This window comes from Leuresthes tenuis, unplaced genomic scaffold, assembly GCF_036924035.1.
Source record: "Leuresthes tenuis unplaced genomic scaffold, fLeuTen1.0.hap1 SCAF_1, whole genome shotgun sequence".
In the NCBI taxonomy this organism is placed as follows: Eukaryota; Metazoa; Chordata; class Actinopteri; order Atheriniformes; family Atherinopsidae; genus Leuresthes; species Leuresthes tenuis.
In genome coordinates this window covers 41988553-42002481 of record NW_027325355.1, presented here as the reverse complement: position 1 = coordinate 42002481, position 13929 = coordinate 41988553, and the positions used below count along the sequence as shown (strand labels likewise).

Genomic DNA, 13929 nt, shown 5'->3' with positions numbered 1-13929 from the left:
TGCCAACAAAGCAGCAGCAGCTGAAGATGACCAACTTCCTCATGTGTCACAGGGTGATCAGACGTTGCAACAAAAGACATGCAGGTGGTAGAGAGAAGAGAAAAAGCTTACAGCACCTGGCATTCCCAGAGAGTCTACCATCCAAGTACTAACCAGGCCCAAACCTGCTTGGCTTCCGAGATCAGACGTGGTCGGGCATATTCAGGGTGGTGTGGCGGTAAGCAACCATAACTGTGACAAATGTGCATTATAAAGGTACTGGAATCATACAGTTCCTCTATGTAACCAGATAATTGCCGAGAAAAGCTGATAAGTAGTGGGCACATCTTCTTCCCTGACGTGATTATTCTCTCGAGCTGAAACTGAGACTCTCAGATCACTTTGTGTCTGCCAACAAAGCAGCAGAAGCTGAAGATGACCAACTTCCTCATGTGTCACAGGGTGATCAGACGTTGCAACAAAAGACATGCAGGTGGTAGAGAGAAGAGAAAAAGCTTACAGCACCTCGTATTCCCAAGAGGTCTTCCATCCAAGTACAAACCAGGCCCAACTGTGCTTGGCTTCCGAGATCAGACGAGGTCGGGCATGTTCAGGGTTGTGTGGCCGTAAGCAACAATGTCTCTGACAAATGTGCATTATATAGGTACTGGAATCATACGGTTCCTCTATGCAACCAGATAATTGCCGAGAAAGGCTGATGTGTAGCGGGCATATCATCTTCTCTGATGTGATCATTCTCTTCAGCTGAAACTGAGACTCTCAGATCACTTTGTGTCTGCCAACAAAGCAGCAGCAGCTGAAGATGACCACCTTCCTCATGTGTCACAGGGTGATCAGACGTTGCAACAAAAGACATGCAGGTGGTAGAGAGAAGAAAAAAAGCTTACAGCACCTGGTATTCCCAAGCGGTCTCCCATCAAAGTACTAACCAGGCCCAACCCTCCTTGGCTTCCGAGATCAGACGAGGTTGGACATATTCAGGGTGGTGTGGCCGTAAGCAACAATCTCTGTGACAAATGCGCAATATATAGGTAATCAAATCATATGGTTCCTCTATGTAACCAGATATTTGCAGAGAAAGGCTGATATGTAGCGGGCATATCTTGTTCCCTGACGTGATAATTCTCTCCAGCTGAAAATGAGACTCTCAGATCACTTCGTGTCTGCCAACAAAGCAGCAGCAGCTGAAGATGACCAACTTCCTCATGTGTCACAGGGTGATCAGACATTGCAACAAAAGACATGCAGGTGGTTGAGAGAAGAGAAAAAGCTTAAAGCACCTGGTATTCCCAAGAGGTCTTCCATCCAAGTACAAACCAGGCCCAACTGTGCTTGGCTTCCGAGATCAGACGAGGAAGGGGATGTTCAGGGTGGTGTGGCCGTAAGCAACAATATCTCTGAAAAATGTGCATTATATAGGTACTGGAATCATACGGTTCCTCTATGCAACCAGATAATTGCAGAGAAAGGCTGATGTGTAGTGGGCACATCTTGTTCCCTGACGTGATCATTCTCTTCAGCTGAAACTGAGACTCTCAGATCACTTCGTGTTTGCCAACAAAGCAGCCGCAGCTGAAGATGACCAAATACCTCATGTGTCACAGGGTGATCAGACGTTGCAACAAAAGACATGTAGGTTGTAGAGAGAAGAGAAAACGCTTACAGCACCTGGTATTCCCAAGCAGTCTCCCATTAAAGTACTAACCAGGCCCAACCCTCCTCGGCTTCCGAGATCAGACGAGGTCAGGCTTATTCAGGGTGGTGTGGCCGTAAGGAACAATTTCTGTGACAAATGTGCATTATATAGGTACTGGAATCATACACTTCTTCTATGAAACCAGATAATTGCCGAGAAAGGCTGACTTGTAGTGGGCACATATTCTTCCCTGATGTGATTATTCTCTGCAGCTGAAACTGAGACTCTCAGATCACTCTGTGTCTGCCAACAAAGCAGCAGCAGCTGAAGATGACCAACTTCCTCATGTGTCACAGGGTGATCAGACGTTGCAAAAAAAGACATGCAGGTGGTAGAGAGAAGAGAAAAAGCTTACAGCACCTGGTATTTTCAAGCGGTCTCCCACCCAAGTACTAACCAGGCCCAACTCTGCTTGGCTTCCGAGATCAGGCATATTCAGGGTGGTGTGGCCGTAAGCAACAATGTCTGTGACAAATGTGCATTATATAAGTACAGGAATCATACGGTTCCTCTATGTAACCAGATAATTGCTGAGAAAGGCTGATGTGTAGTGGCCACAACTTCTTCCCTGACGTGATTATTCTCTTCAGCTGAAACTGAGACTCTCAGATCACTTCGTGTCTTCCAACAAAGCAGCAACAGCTGAAGATGACCAACTTCCTCATGTGTCACAGGGTGATCAGACGTTGCAACAAAAGACATGCAGGTTGTAGAGAGAAGAGAAAACGCTTACAGCACCTGGTATTCCCAAGCAGTCTCCCATTAAAGTACTAACCAGGCCCAACCCTGCTTGGCTTCCGAGATCAGACGAGGTCGGGCTTATTCAGGGTGGTGTGGCCGTAAGCAACAATATCGGTGACAAATGTGCATTATATAGGTACTGGAATCATACACTTCCTCTGTGTAACCAGATAATTGCCGAAAAAGGCTGACTTGTAGTGGGCTCATCTTCCTCCTTGATGTGATTATTCTCTTCAGCTGAAACTGAGACTCTCAGATCACCTCGTGTCTATCAACAAAGCAGCAGCAGCTGAAGATGACCAACTTCTTCACGTGTCACAGGGTGATCAGACGTTGCAACAAAACACATGCAGGTGGTAGAGAGAAGAGAAAAAGCTTACAGCACCTGGTACTCCCAAGCTGTCTCCCATCCAAGTACTAACCAGGTACAACCCTGCTTGGCGTCCGAGATCAGACGAGGTCAGGCTTCTTCAGGGTGGTGTGGCCGTAAGCAACAATGTCTCTGACAAATGTGCATTATATAGGTACTGGAATCATACGGTTCCTCTATGCAACCAGATAATTGCCGAGAAAGGCTGATGTGTAGCGGGCAAATAATCTTCTCTGATGTGATCATTCTCTGCAACTGAAACTGAGACTCTCAGATCACTTCGTGTCTGCCAACAAAGCAGCAGCAGCTGCTGAAGATGACCAACTTCCTCATGTGTCATAGGGTGATCAGACGTTGCAACAAAAGACATGCAGGTGGTTGAGAGAAGAGAAAAAGCTTAAAGCACCTGGTATTCCCAAGAGGTCTTCCATCCAAGTACTAACTAGGCCCAACCCTCCTTGGCTTCCGAGATCAGACGAGGTCAGGCATGTTCAGGGTGGTGTGGCCGTAAGCAACAATGTCTCTGACAAATGTGCATTATATAGGTACTGGAATCATACGGTTCCTCTATGCAACCAGATCATTTCCGAGAAAGGCTGATGTGTAGTGGGCACATCTTCTTCCCTGACGTGATTATTCTTTGCAGCTGAAACTGAGACTCTCAGATCACTTCGTGTCTGCCAACTACGGTTCCTCTATGCAACCAGATAATTGCCGAGAAAGGCTGATGTGTAGCGGGCAAATCATCTTCTCTGATGTGATCATTCTCTGCAACTGAAACTGAGACTCTCAGATCACTTCGTGTCAGCCAACAAAGCAGCAGCAGCTGAAGATGGCCAACTTCCTCATGTGTCACAGGGTGATCAGACGTTGCAACAAAAGACATGCAGGTGGTAGAGAGAAGAGAAAAAGCTTAAGGTACCTGGTATTCCCAAGCGGTCTCCCATTCAAGTACTAACCAGGCCCAACCGTGCTTGGCTTCCGAGATCAGACGAGGTCGGGCTTATTCAGGGTGGTGTGGCCGTAAGCAACAATATCGGTGACAAATGTGCATTATATAGGTACTGGAATCATACACTTCCTCTGTATAACCAGATAATTGCCGAAAAAGGCTGACTTGTAGTGGGTTCATCTTCCTCCTTGATGTGATTATTCTCTGGAGCTGAAACTGAGACTCTCAGATCACCTCGTGTCTATCAACAAAGCAGCAGCAGCTGAAGATGACTAACTTCTTCACGTGTCACAGGGTGATCAGACGTTGCAACAAAACACATGCAGGTGGTAGAGAGAAGAGAAACAGCTTACAGCACCTGGTATTCCCAAGCAGTCTCCCATTGAAGTACAAACCAGACCCAACCCTGCTTGGCTTCCGAGATAAGACAAGGTGGGGCTTATTCAGGGTGGTGTGGCGGTAAGCGACAATATCTATTACAAATGTGAATTATATAGGTACTGGAATCATACGGTTCCTCTATGCAACCAGATAATTGCCGAGAAAGGCTGATGTGTAGCGGGGAAATCATCTTCTCTGATGTGATCATTATCTGCAACTGAAACTGAGACTCTCAGATCACTTCGTGTCAGCCAACAAAGCAGCAGCAGCTGAAGATGACCAACTTCTTCACGTGTCACAGGGTGATCAGACGTTGCAACAAAAGACATGCAGGTGGTAGAGAGAAGAGAAAAAGCTTACAGCACCTGGTATTCCCAAGCTGTCTCCCATCCAAGTACTAACCAGGTACAACCCTGCTTGGCGTCCGAGATCAGACGAGGTCGGGCTTATTCAGGGTGGTGTGGCCGTAAGCAACAATGTCTCTGACAAATGTGCATTATATAGGTACTGGAATCATACGGTTCCTCTATGGAACCAGATAATCATCTTCTCTGATGTGATCATTATCTGCAACTGAAACTGAGACTCTCAGATCACTTCGTGTCAGCCAACAAAGCAGCAGCAGCTGAAGATGACCAACTTCCTCATGTGTCACAGGGTGATCAGAAGTTGCAACAAAAGACATGCAGGTGGTAGAGAGAAGAGAAGAAGCTTACAGCACCTGGTATTCCCAAGCAGTCTCCCATCCAAGTACTAAGGAGGCCCAACCCTGCTTGGCTTCCGAGATCAGACGAGGTTGGGCTTATTCAGGGTGGTGTGGCCGTAAGCAACAATATCGGTGACAAATGTGCATTATATAGGTACTGGAATCATACACTTCCTCTGTATAACCAGATAATTGCCGAAAAAGGCTGACTTATAGTGGGTTCATCTTCCTCCTTGATGTGATTATTCTCTGGAGCTGAAACTGAGACTCTCAGATCACCTCGTGTCTATCAACAAAGCAGCAGCAGCTGAAGATGACCAGCTTCTTCACGTGTCACAGGGTGATCAGACGTTGCAACAAAAGACATGCAGGTGGTAGAGAGAAGAGAAAAAGCTTACAGCACCTGGTATTCCCAAGCAGTCTCCCATCAAATACTAAGCAGGCCTAAACCTGCTTGGCTTCCGAGATCAGACGAGGTCGGGCTTATTCAGGGTGGTGTGGCCGTAAGCGACAATGTCTGTGACAAATGTGCATTATATAGGTACTGGAATCATACGGTTCCTCTATGCAACCAAATAATTGCAGAGAAAAGCTGACTTGTAGTGGGCACATCTTCTTCTCTGATGTGATTATTCTCTCCAGCTGAAACTGAGACTCTCAGATTACCTCATGTCTGCCAACAAAGCAGCAGGAGCTGAAGATGACCAACTTCCTCATGTGTCACAGGGTGATCAGACGTTGCAACAAAAGACATGCAGGTGGTCGAGAGAAGACAAAAAGCTTACAGCACCTGGTAATCCCAAGCAGTCTCCCATCTAAGTACTAACCAGGCCCAACCCTACTTGGCTTCCGAGATAAGACAAGGTGGGGCTTATTCAGGGTGGTGTGGCGGTAAGCAAATATATTTGTTACAAATGTGAATTATATAGGTACTGGAATCATACACTTCCTCTATGAAACCAGATAATTGCCGAGAAAGGCTGATGTGTAGTGGGGATATCATCTTCTCTGATGTGATCATTCTCTTCAGCTGAAACTGAGACTCTTAGATCACTTCGTGTCTGCCAACAAAGCAGCAGCAGCTGAAGATGACCAACTTCCTCATGTGTCACAGGGTGATCAGACGTTGCAACAAAACACATGCAGGTGGTAGAGAGAAGAGAAACAGCTTACAGCACCTGGTATTCCCAAGCAGTCTCCCATTGAAGTACAAACCAGACCCAACCCTGCTTGGCTTCCGAGATAAGACAAGGTGGGGCTTATTCAGGGTGGTGTGGCGGTAAGCGACAATATCTGTTACAAATGTGAATTATATAGGTACTGGAATCATACACTTGCTCTATGAAACCAGATAATTGCCGAGAAAGGCTGATGTGTAGTGGGCATATCATCTTCTCTGATGTGATCATTCTCTTCAGCTGAAACTGAGACTCTCAGATCACTTCGTGTCTGCCAACAAAGCAGCAGCTGCTGAAGATGACCAACTTCCTCATGTGTCACAGGGTGATCAGACGTTGCAACAAAAGACATGCAGGTTGTAGAGAGAAGAGAAAACGCTTACATCACCTGGTATTCCCAAGCAGTCTCCCATTCAAGTACTAACCAGGACCAACCCTGCTTGGCTTCTGAGATCAGACGAGGTCGGGCATGTTCAGGGTGGTGTGGCCGTAAGCAGCAATGTATCTGACAAATGTGCATTATATAGGCACTGGAATCATACGGTTCCTCTATGCAACCAGATAATTGCCGAGAAAGGCTGATGTGTAGCGGGTGTATCATCTTCTCTGATGTGATCATTCTCTTCAGCTGAAACTGAGACTCTCAGATCACTTCGTGTCTGCCAACAAAGCAGCAGCTGCTGAAGATGACCAACTTCCTCATGTGTCACAGGGTGATCAGACGTTGCAACAAAAGACATGCAGGTTGTAGAGAGAAGAGAAAACGCTTACAGCACCTGGTATTCCCAAGCAGTCTCCCATTAAAGTACTAACCAGGCCCAACCCTCCTTGGCTTCCGAGATCAGACGAGGTCGGGCTTATTCAGGGTGGTGTGGCCGTAAGGAACAATTTCTGTGACAAATGTGCATTATATAGGTACTGGAATCATACACTTCCTCTATGTAACCAGATAATTGCAGAGAAAGGCTGACTTGTTATGGAAACATCTTCTTCCCTGATGTGATTATTCTCTGCAGCTGAAACTGAGACTCTCAGATCACTTCGTGTCTGCCAACAAAGCAGCAGCAGCTGAAGATGACCAACTTCCTCATGTGTCACAGGGTGATCAGACGTTGCAACAAAAGACATGCAGGTTGTAGAGAGAAGAGAAAACTCTTACAGAACCTGGTATTCCCAAGCAGTCTCCCATTAAAGTACTAACCAGGCCCAACCCTCCTTGGCTTCCGAGATCAGACGAGGTCGGGCTTATTCAGGGTGGTGTGGCCGTAAGGAACAATTTCTGTGACAAATGTGCATTATATAGGTACTGGAATCATACAATTCCTCTATGTAACCAGATAATTGCAGAGAAAGGCTGACTTGTTATGGGCACATCTTCTTCCCTGATGTGATTATTCTCTGCAGCTGAAACTGAGACTCTCAGATCACTTCGTGTCTGCCAACAAAGCAGCAGCAGCTGAAGATGACCAACTTCGTCATGTGTCACAGGGTGATCAGACGTTGCAACAAAAGACATGCAGGTGGTCGAGAGAAGACAAAAAGCTTACAGCTCCTGGTATTCCCAAGCGGTCTCCCATTTAAGTACTAACCAGGCCCAACCCTCCTTGGCTTCCGAGATCAGACGAGGTCGGGCATGTTCAGGGTGGTGTGGCCGTAAGCAACAATGTCTCTGACAAATGTGCATTATATAGGTACAGGAATCATACGGTTCCTCTATGCAACCAGATAATTGCCGAGAAAGGCTGATGTGTAGCGGGCAAATCATCTTCTCTGATGTGATCATTCTCTGCAACTTAAACTGAGACTCTCAGATCACTTCGTGTCAGCCAACAAAGCAGCAGCAGCTGAAGATGACCAACTTCCTCATGTGTCACAGGGTGATCAGACGTTGCAACAAAAGACATGCAGGTGGTAGAGAGAAGAGAAAAAGCTTACAGCACCTGGTATTCCCAAGCAGTCTCCCATCCAAGTACTAAGGAGGCTCAACCCTGCTTGGCTTACGAGATCAGGCATGTTCAGGGTGGTGTGGCCGTAAGCAACAATGTGTCTGACAAATGTGCATTATATAAGTACAGGAATCATACGGTTCCTCTATGTAACCAGATAATTGCTGAGAAAGGCTGATCTGTAGTGGGCACATCTTCTTCCCTGACGTGATAATTTTCTCCAGCTGAACATGAGACTCTCAGATCACTTCGTGTCTGCCAACAAAGCAGCAGAAGCTGAAGATGACCAACTTCCTCATGTGTCACAGGGTGATCAGACGTTGCAACAAAAGACATGCAGGTGGTAGAGAGAAGAGAAAAAGCTTAAGGTACCTGGTATTCCCAAGCGGTCTCCCATTCAAGTACTAACCAGGCCCAACCGTGCTTGGCTTCCGAGATCAGACGAGGTCGGGCTTATTCAGGGTGGTGTGGCCGTAAGCAAAAATATCGGTGACAATTGTGCATTATATAGGTACTGGAATCATACACTTCCTCTGTGTAACCAGATAATTGCCGAAAAAGGCTGACTTGTAGTGGGTTCATCTTCCTCCTTGATGTGATTATTCTCTTCAGCTGAAACTGAGACTCTCAGATCACTTCGTGTCTGCCAACAAAGCAGCAGAAAATGAAGATGACCAACTTCCTCATGTGTCACAGGGTGATCAGACGTTGCAACAAAAGACATGCAGGTGGTAGAGAGAAGAGAAACAGCTTACAGCACCTGGTATTCACAAGCAGTCTCCCATTGAAGTACAAACCAGACCCAACCCTGCTTGGCTTCCGAGATAAGACAAGGTGGGGCTTATTCAGGGTGGTGTGGCGGTAAGCGACAATATCTGTTACAAATGTGAATTATATAGGTACTGGAATCATACACTTGCTCTATGAAACCAGATAATTGCCGAGAAAGGCTGATGTGTAGTGGGCATATCATCTTCTCTGATGTGATCATTCTCTTCAGCTGAAACTGAGACTCTCAGATCACTTCGTGTCTGCCAACAAAGCAGCAGCTGCTGAAGATGACCAACTTCCTCATGTGTCACAGGGTGATCAGACGTTGCAACAAAAGACATGCAGGTTGTAGAGAGAAGAGAAAACGCTTACATCACCTGGTATTCCCAAGCAGTCTCCCATTCAAGTACTAACCAGGACCAACCCTGCTTGGCTTCTGAGATCAGACGAGGTCGGGCATGTTCAGGGTGGTGTGGCCGTAAGCAGCAATGTATCTGACAAATGTGCATTATATAGGCACTGGAATCATACGGTTCCTCTATGCAACCAGATAATTGCCGAGAAAGGCTGATGTGTAGCGGGTGTATCATCTTCTCTGATGTGATCATTCTCTTCAGCTGAAACTGAGACTCTCAGATCACTTCGTGTCTGCCAACAAAGCAGCAGCTGCTGAAGATGACCAACTTCCTCATGTGTCACAGGGTGATCAGACGTTGCAACAAAAGACATGCAGGTTGTAGAGAGAAGAGAAAACGCTTACAGCACCTGGTATTCCCAAGCAGTCTCCCATTAAAGTACTAACCAGGCCCAACCCTCCTTGGCTTCCGAGATCAGACGAGGTCGGGCTTATTCAGGGTGGTGTGGCCGTAAGGAACAATTTCTGTGACAAATGTGCATTATATAGGTACTGGAATCATACACTTCCTCTATGTAACCAGATAATTGCAGAGAAAGGCTGACTTGTTATGGAAACATCTTCTTCCCTGATGTGATTATTCTCTGCAGCTGAAACTGAGACTCTCAGATCACTTCGTGTCTGCCAACAAAGCAGCAGCAGCTGAAGATGACCAACTTCCTCATGTGTCACAGGGTGATCAGACGTTGCAACAAAAGACATGCAGGTTGTAGAGAGAAGAGAAAACTCTTACAGAACCTGGTATTCCCAAGCAGTCTCCCATTAAAGTACTAACCAGGCCCAACCCTCCTTGGCTTCCGAGATCAGACGAGGTCGGGCTTATTCAGGGTGGTGTGGCCGTAAGGAACAATTTCTGTGACAAATGTGCATTATATAGGTACTGGAATCATACAATTCCTCTATGTAACCAGATAATTGCAGAGAAAGGCTGACTTGTTATGGGCACATCTTCTTCCCTGATGTGATTATTCTCTGCAGCTGAAACTGAGACTCTCAGATCACTTCGTGTCTGCCAACAAAGCAGCAGCAGCTGAAGATGACCAACTTCGTCATGTGTCACAGGGTGATCAGACGTTGCAACAAAAGACATGCAGGTGGTCGAGAGAAGACAAAAAGCTTACAGCTCCTGGTATTCCCAAGCGGTCTCCCATTTAAGTACTAACCAGGCCCAACCCTCCTTGGCTTCCGAGATCAGACGAGGTCGGGCATGTTCAGGGTGGTGTGGCCGTAAGCAACAATGTCTCTGACAAATGTGCATTATATAGGTACAGGAATCATACGGTTCCTCTATGCAACCAGATAATTGCCGAGAAAGGCTGATGTGTAGCGGGCAAATCATCTTCTCTGATGTGATCATTCTCTGCAACTTAAACTGAGACTCTCAGATCACTTCGTGTCAGCCAACAAAGCAGCAGCAGCTGAAGATGACCAACTTCCTCATGTGTCACAGGGTGATCAGACGTTGCAACAAAAGACATGCAGGTGGTAGAGAGAAGAGAAAAAGCTTACAGCACCTGGTATTCCCAAGCAGTCTCCCATCCAAGTACTAAGGAGGCTCAACCCTGCTTGGCTTACGAGATCAGGCATGTTCAGGGTGGTGTGGCCGTAAGCAACAATGTGTCTGACAAATGTGCATTATATAAGTACAGGAATCATACGGTTCCTCTATGTAACCAGATAATTGCTGAGAAAGGCTGATCTGTAGTGGGCACATCTTCTTCCCTGACGTGATAATTTTCTCCAGCTGAACATGAGACTCTCAGATCACTTCGTGTCTGCCAACAAAGCAGCAGAAAATGAAGATGACCAACTTCCTCATGTGTCACAGGGTGATCAGACGTTGCAACAAAAGACATGCAGGTGGTAGAGAGAAGAGAAAAAGCTTAAGGTACCTGGTATTCCCAAGCGGTCTCCCATTCAAGTACTAACCAGGCCCAACCGTGCTTGGCTTCCGAGATCAGACGAGGTCGGGCTTATTCAGGGTGGTGTGGCCGTAAGCAAAAATATCGGTGACAATTGTGCATTATATAGGTACTGGAATCATACACTTCCTCTGTGTAACCAGATAATTGCCGAAAAAGGCTGACTTGTAGTGGGTTCATCTTCCTCCTTGATGTGATTATTCTCTTCAGCTGAAACTGAGACTCTCAGATCACTTCGTGTCTGCCAACAAAGCAGCAGAAAATGAAGATGACCAACTTCCTCATGTGTCACAGGGTGATCAGACGTTGCAACAAAAGACATGCAGGTGGTAGAGAGAAGAGAAAAAGCTTAAGGCACCTGGTATTCACAAGCAGTCTCCCATTCAAGTACTAACCAGGCCCAACCCTGCTTGGCTTCCGAGATCAGACAAGGTTGGGCTTATTCAGGGTGGTGTGGCCATAAGCAACAATATTGGTGACAAATGTGCATTATATAGGTACTGGAATCATACACTTCCTCTGTATAACCAGATAATTGCCGAAAAAGGCTGACTTGTAGTGGGTTGATCTTCCTCCTTGATGTGATTATTCTCTGCAGCTGAAACTGAGACTCTCAGATCACCTCGTGTCTATCAACAAAGCAGCAGCAGCTGAAGATGACTAACTTCTTCACGTGTCACAGGGTGATCAGACGTTGCAACAAAAGACATGCAGGTGGTAGAGAGAAGAGAAAAAGCTTACAGCACCTGGTATTCCCAAGCTGTCTCCCATCCAAGTACTAACCAGGTACAACCCTGCTTGGCGTCCGAGATCAGATGAGGTCGGGCTTATTCAGGGTGGTGTGGCCGTAAGCAACAATGTCTCTGACAAATGTGCATTATATAGGTACTGGAATCATACGGTTCCTCTATGCAACCAGATAATTGCCGAGAAAGGCTGATGTGTAGCGGGCAAATCATCTTCTCTGATGTGATCATTCTCTGCAACTTAAACTGAGACTCTCAGATCACTTCGTGTCAGCCAACAAAGCAGCAGCAGCTGAAGATGACCAACTTCCTCATGTGTCACAGGGTGATCAGACGTTGCAACAAAAGACATGCAGGTGGTAGAGAGAAGAGAAAAAGCTTACAGCACCTGGTATTCCCAAGCAGTCTCCCATCCAAGTACTAAGGAGGCTCAACCCTGCTTGGCTTACGAGATCAGGCATGTTCAGGGTGGTGTGGCCGTAAGCAACAATGTGTCTGACAAATGTGCATTATATAAGTACAGGAATCATACGGTTCCTCTATGTAACCAGATAATTGCTGAGAAAGGCTGATCTGTAGTGGGCACATCTTCTTCCCTGACGTGATAATTTTCTCCAGCTGAACATGAGACTCTCAGATCACTTCGTGTCTGCCAACAAAGCAGCAGAAGCTGAAGATGACCATCTTCCTCATGTGTCACAGGGTGATCAGACGTTGCAACAAAAGACATGCAGGTGGTAGAGAGAAGAGAAAAAGCTTAAGGTACCTGGTATTCCCAAGCGGTCTCCCATTCAAGTACTAACCAGGCCCAACCGTGCTTGGCTTCCGAGATCAGACGAGGTCGGGCTTATTCAGGGTGGTGTGGCCGTAAGCAAAAATATCGGTGACAATTGTGCATTATATAGGTACTGGAATCATACACTTCCTCTGTGTAACCAGATAATTGCCGAAAAAGGCTGACTTGTAGTGGGTTCATCTTCCTCCTTGATGTGATTATTCTCTTCAGCTGAAACTGAGACTCTCAGATCACTTCGTGTCTGCCAACAAAGCAGCAGAAAATGAAGATGACCAACTTCCTCATGTGTCACAGGGTGATCAGACGTTGCAACAAAAGACATGCAGGTGGTAGAGAGAAGAGAAAAAGCTTAAGGCACCTGGTATTCCCAAGCAGTCTCCCATTCAAGTACTAACCAGGCCCAACCCTGCTTGGCTTCCGAGATCAGACGAGGTTGGGCTTATTCAGGGTGGTGTGGCCATAAGCAAAAATTTTGGTGACAAATGTGCATTATATAGGTACTGGAATCATACACTTCCTCTGTATAACCAGATAATTGCCGAAAAAGGCTGACTTGTAGTGGGTTCATCTTCCTCCTTGATGTGATTATTCTCTGCAGCTGAAACTGAGACTCTCAGATCACCTCGTGTCTATCAACAAAGCAGCAGCAGCTGAAGATGACTAACTTCTTCACGTGTCACAGGGTGATCAGACGTTGCAACAAAAGACATGCAGGTGGTAGAGAGAAGAGAAAAAGCTTACAGCACCTGGTATTCCCAAGCTGTCTCCCATCCAAGTACTAACCAGGTACAACCCTGCTTGGCGTCCGAGATCAGACGAGGTCGGGCTTATTCAGGGTGGTGTGGCCGTAAGCAACAATGTCTCTGACAAATGTGCATTATATAGGTACTGGAATCATACGGTTCCTCTATGCAACCAGATAATTGCCGAGAAAGGCTGATGTGTAGCGGGCAAATCATCTTCTCTGATGTGATCATTCTCTGCAACTTAAACTGAGACTCTCAGATCACTTCGTGTCAGCCAACAAAGCAGCAGCAGCTGAAGATGACCAACTTCCTCATGTGTCACAGGGTGATCAGACGTTGCAACAAAAGACATGCAGGTGGTAGAGAGAAGAGAAAAAGCTTACAGCACCTGGTATTCCCAAGCAGTCTCCCATCCAAGTACTAAGGAGGCTCAACCCTGCTTGGCTTACGAGATCAGGCATGTTCAGGGTGGTGTGGCCGTAAGCAACAATGTGTCTGACAAATGTGCATTATATAAGTACAGGAATCATACGGTTCCTCTATGTAACCAGATAATTGCTGAG

At 46.4% G+C, this 13929-nt stretch overlaps 28 pseudogenes; all 28 read right to left on the bottom strand.

The window, feature by feature from the left end:
* Window positions 1-104: 104 nt before the first annotated feature.
* Window positions 105-223, bottom strand: LOC140289255 (5S ribosomal RNA; annotated as a pseudogene).
* Window positions 224-492: 269 nt separating this feature from the next.
* LOC140294045 (5S ribosomal RNA) lies at window positions 493-611 on the bottom strand (annotated as a pseudogene).
* Window positions 612-880: 269 nt separating this feature from the next.
* LOC140315940 (5S ribosomal RNA) lies at window positions 881-999 on the bottom strand (annotated as a pseudogene).
* A 269-nt stretch (window positions 1000-1268) lies between these two features.
* Window positions 1269-1387, bottom strand: LOC140297075 (5S ribosomal RNA; annotated as a pseudogene).
* Window positions 1388-1656: 269 nt separating this feature from the next.
* Window positions 1657-1775, bottom strand: LOC140295676 (5S ribosomal RNA; annotated as a pseudogene).
* A 269-nt stretch (window positions 1776-2044) lies between these two features.
* Window positions 2045-2153, bottom strand: LOC140294270 (5S ribosomal RNA; annotated as a pseudogene).
* Window positions 2154-2422: 269 nt separating this feature from the next.
* On the bottom strand, window positions 2423-2541 carry LOC140299173 (5S ribosomal RNA; annotated as a pseudogene).
* A 269-nt stretch (window positions 2542-2810) lies between these two features.
* Window positions 2811-2929, bottom strand: LOC140295053 (5S ribosomal RNA; annotated as a pseudogene).
* Window positions 2930-3201: 272 nt separating this feature from the next.
* LOC140290848 (5S ribosomal RNA) lies at window positions 3202-3320 on the bottom strand (annotated as a pseudogene).
* Window positions 3321-3717: 397 nt separating this feature from the next.
* LOC140266405 (5S ribosomal RNA) lies at window positions 3718-3836 on the bottom strand (annotated as a pseudogene).
* Window positions 3837-4493: 657 nt separating this feature from the next.
* On the bottom strand, window positions 4494-4612 carry LOC140290517 (5S ribosomal RNA; annotated as a pseudogene).
* A 237-nt stretch (window positions 4613-4849) lies between these two features.
* LOC140291690 (5S ribosomal RNA) lies at window positions 4850-4968 on the bottom strand (annotated as a pseudogene).
* A 269-nt stretch (window positions 4969-5237) lies between these two features.
* LOC140296179 (5S ribosomal RNA) lies at window positions 5238-5355 on the bottom strand (annotated as a pseudogene).
* Window positions 5356-6400: 1045 nt separating this feature from the next.
* LOC140290081 (5S ribosomal RNA) lies at window positions 6401-6519 on the bottom strand (annotated as a pseudogene).
* A 269-nt stretch (window positions 6520-6788) lies between these two features.
* LOC140288531 (5S ribosomal RNA) lies at window positions 6789-6907 on the bottom strand (annotated as a pseudogene).
* A 269-nt stretch (window positions 6908-7176) lies between these two features.
* Window positions 7177-7295, bottom strand: LOC140293223 (5S ribosomal RNA; annotated as a pseudogene).
* A 269-nt stretch (window positions 7296-7564) lies between these two features.
* LOC140300664 (5S ribosomal RNA) lies at window positions 7565-7683 on the bottom strand (annotated as a pseudogene).
* Window positions 7684-8330: 647 nt separating this feature from the next.
* On the bottom strand, window positions 8331-8449 carry LOC140266394 (5S ribosomal RNA; annotated as a pseudogene).
* A 657-nt stretch (window positions 8450-9106) lies between these two features.
* On the bottom strand, window positions 9107-9225 carry LOC140290080 (5S ribosomal RNA; annotated as a pseudogene).
* Window positions 9226-9494: 269 nt separating this feature from the next.
* On the bottom strand, window positions 9495-9613 carry LOC140288530 (5S ribosomal RNA; annotated as a pseudogene).
* Window positions 9614-9882: 269 nt separating this feature from the next.
* On the bottom strand, window positions 9883-10001 carry LOC140293222 (5S ribosomal RNA; annotated as a pseudogene).
* Window positions 10002-10270: 269 nt separating this feature from the next.
* LOC140300663 (5S ribosomal RNA) lies at window positions 10271-10389 on the bottom strand (annotated as a pseudogene).
* A 647-nt stretch (window positions 10390-11036) lies between these two features.
* On the bottom strand, window positions 11037-11155 carry LOC140266383 (5S ribosomal RNA; annotated as a pseudogene).
* Window positions 11156-11424: 269 nt separating this feature from the next.
* Window positions 11425-11543, bottom strand: LOC140293109 (5S ribosomal RNA; annotated as a pseudogene).
* Window positions 11544-11812: 269 nt separating this feature from the next.
* LOC140288641 (5S ribosomal RNA) lies at window positions 11813-11931 on the bottom strand (annotated as a pseudogene).
* Window positions 11932-12578: 647 nt separating this feature from the next.
* LOC140266372 (5S ribosomal RNA) lies at window positions 12579-12697 on the bottom strand (annotated as a pseudogene).
* Window positions 12698-12966: 269 nt separating this feature from the next.
* Window positions 12967-13085, bottom strand: LOC140274879 (5S ribosomal RNA; annotated as a pseudogene).
* Window positions 13086-13354: 269 nt separating this feature from the next.
* Window positions 13355-13473, bottom strand: LOC140290515 (5S ribosomal RNA; annotated as a pseudogene).
* Window positions 13474-13929: the final 456 nt, after the last annotated feature.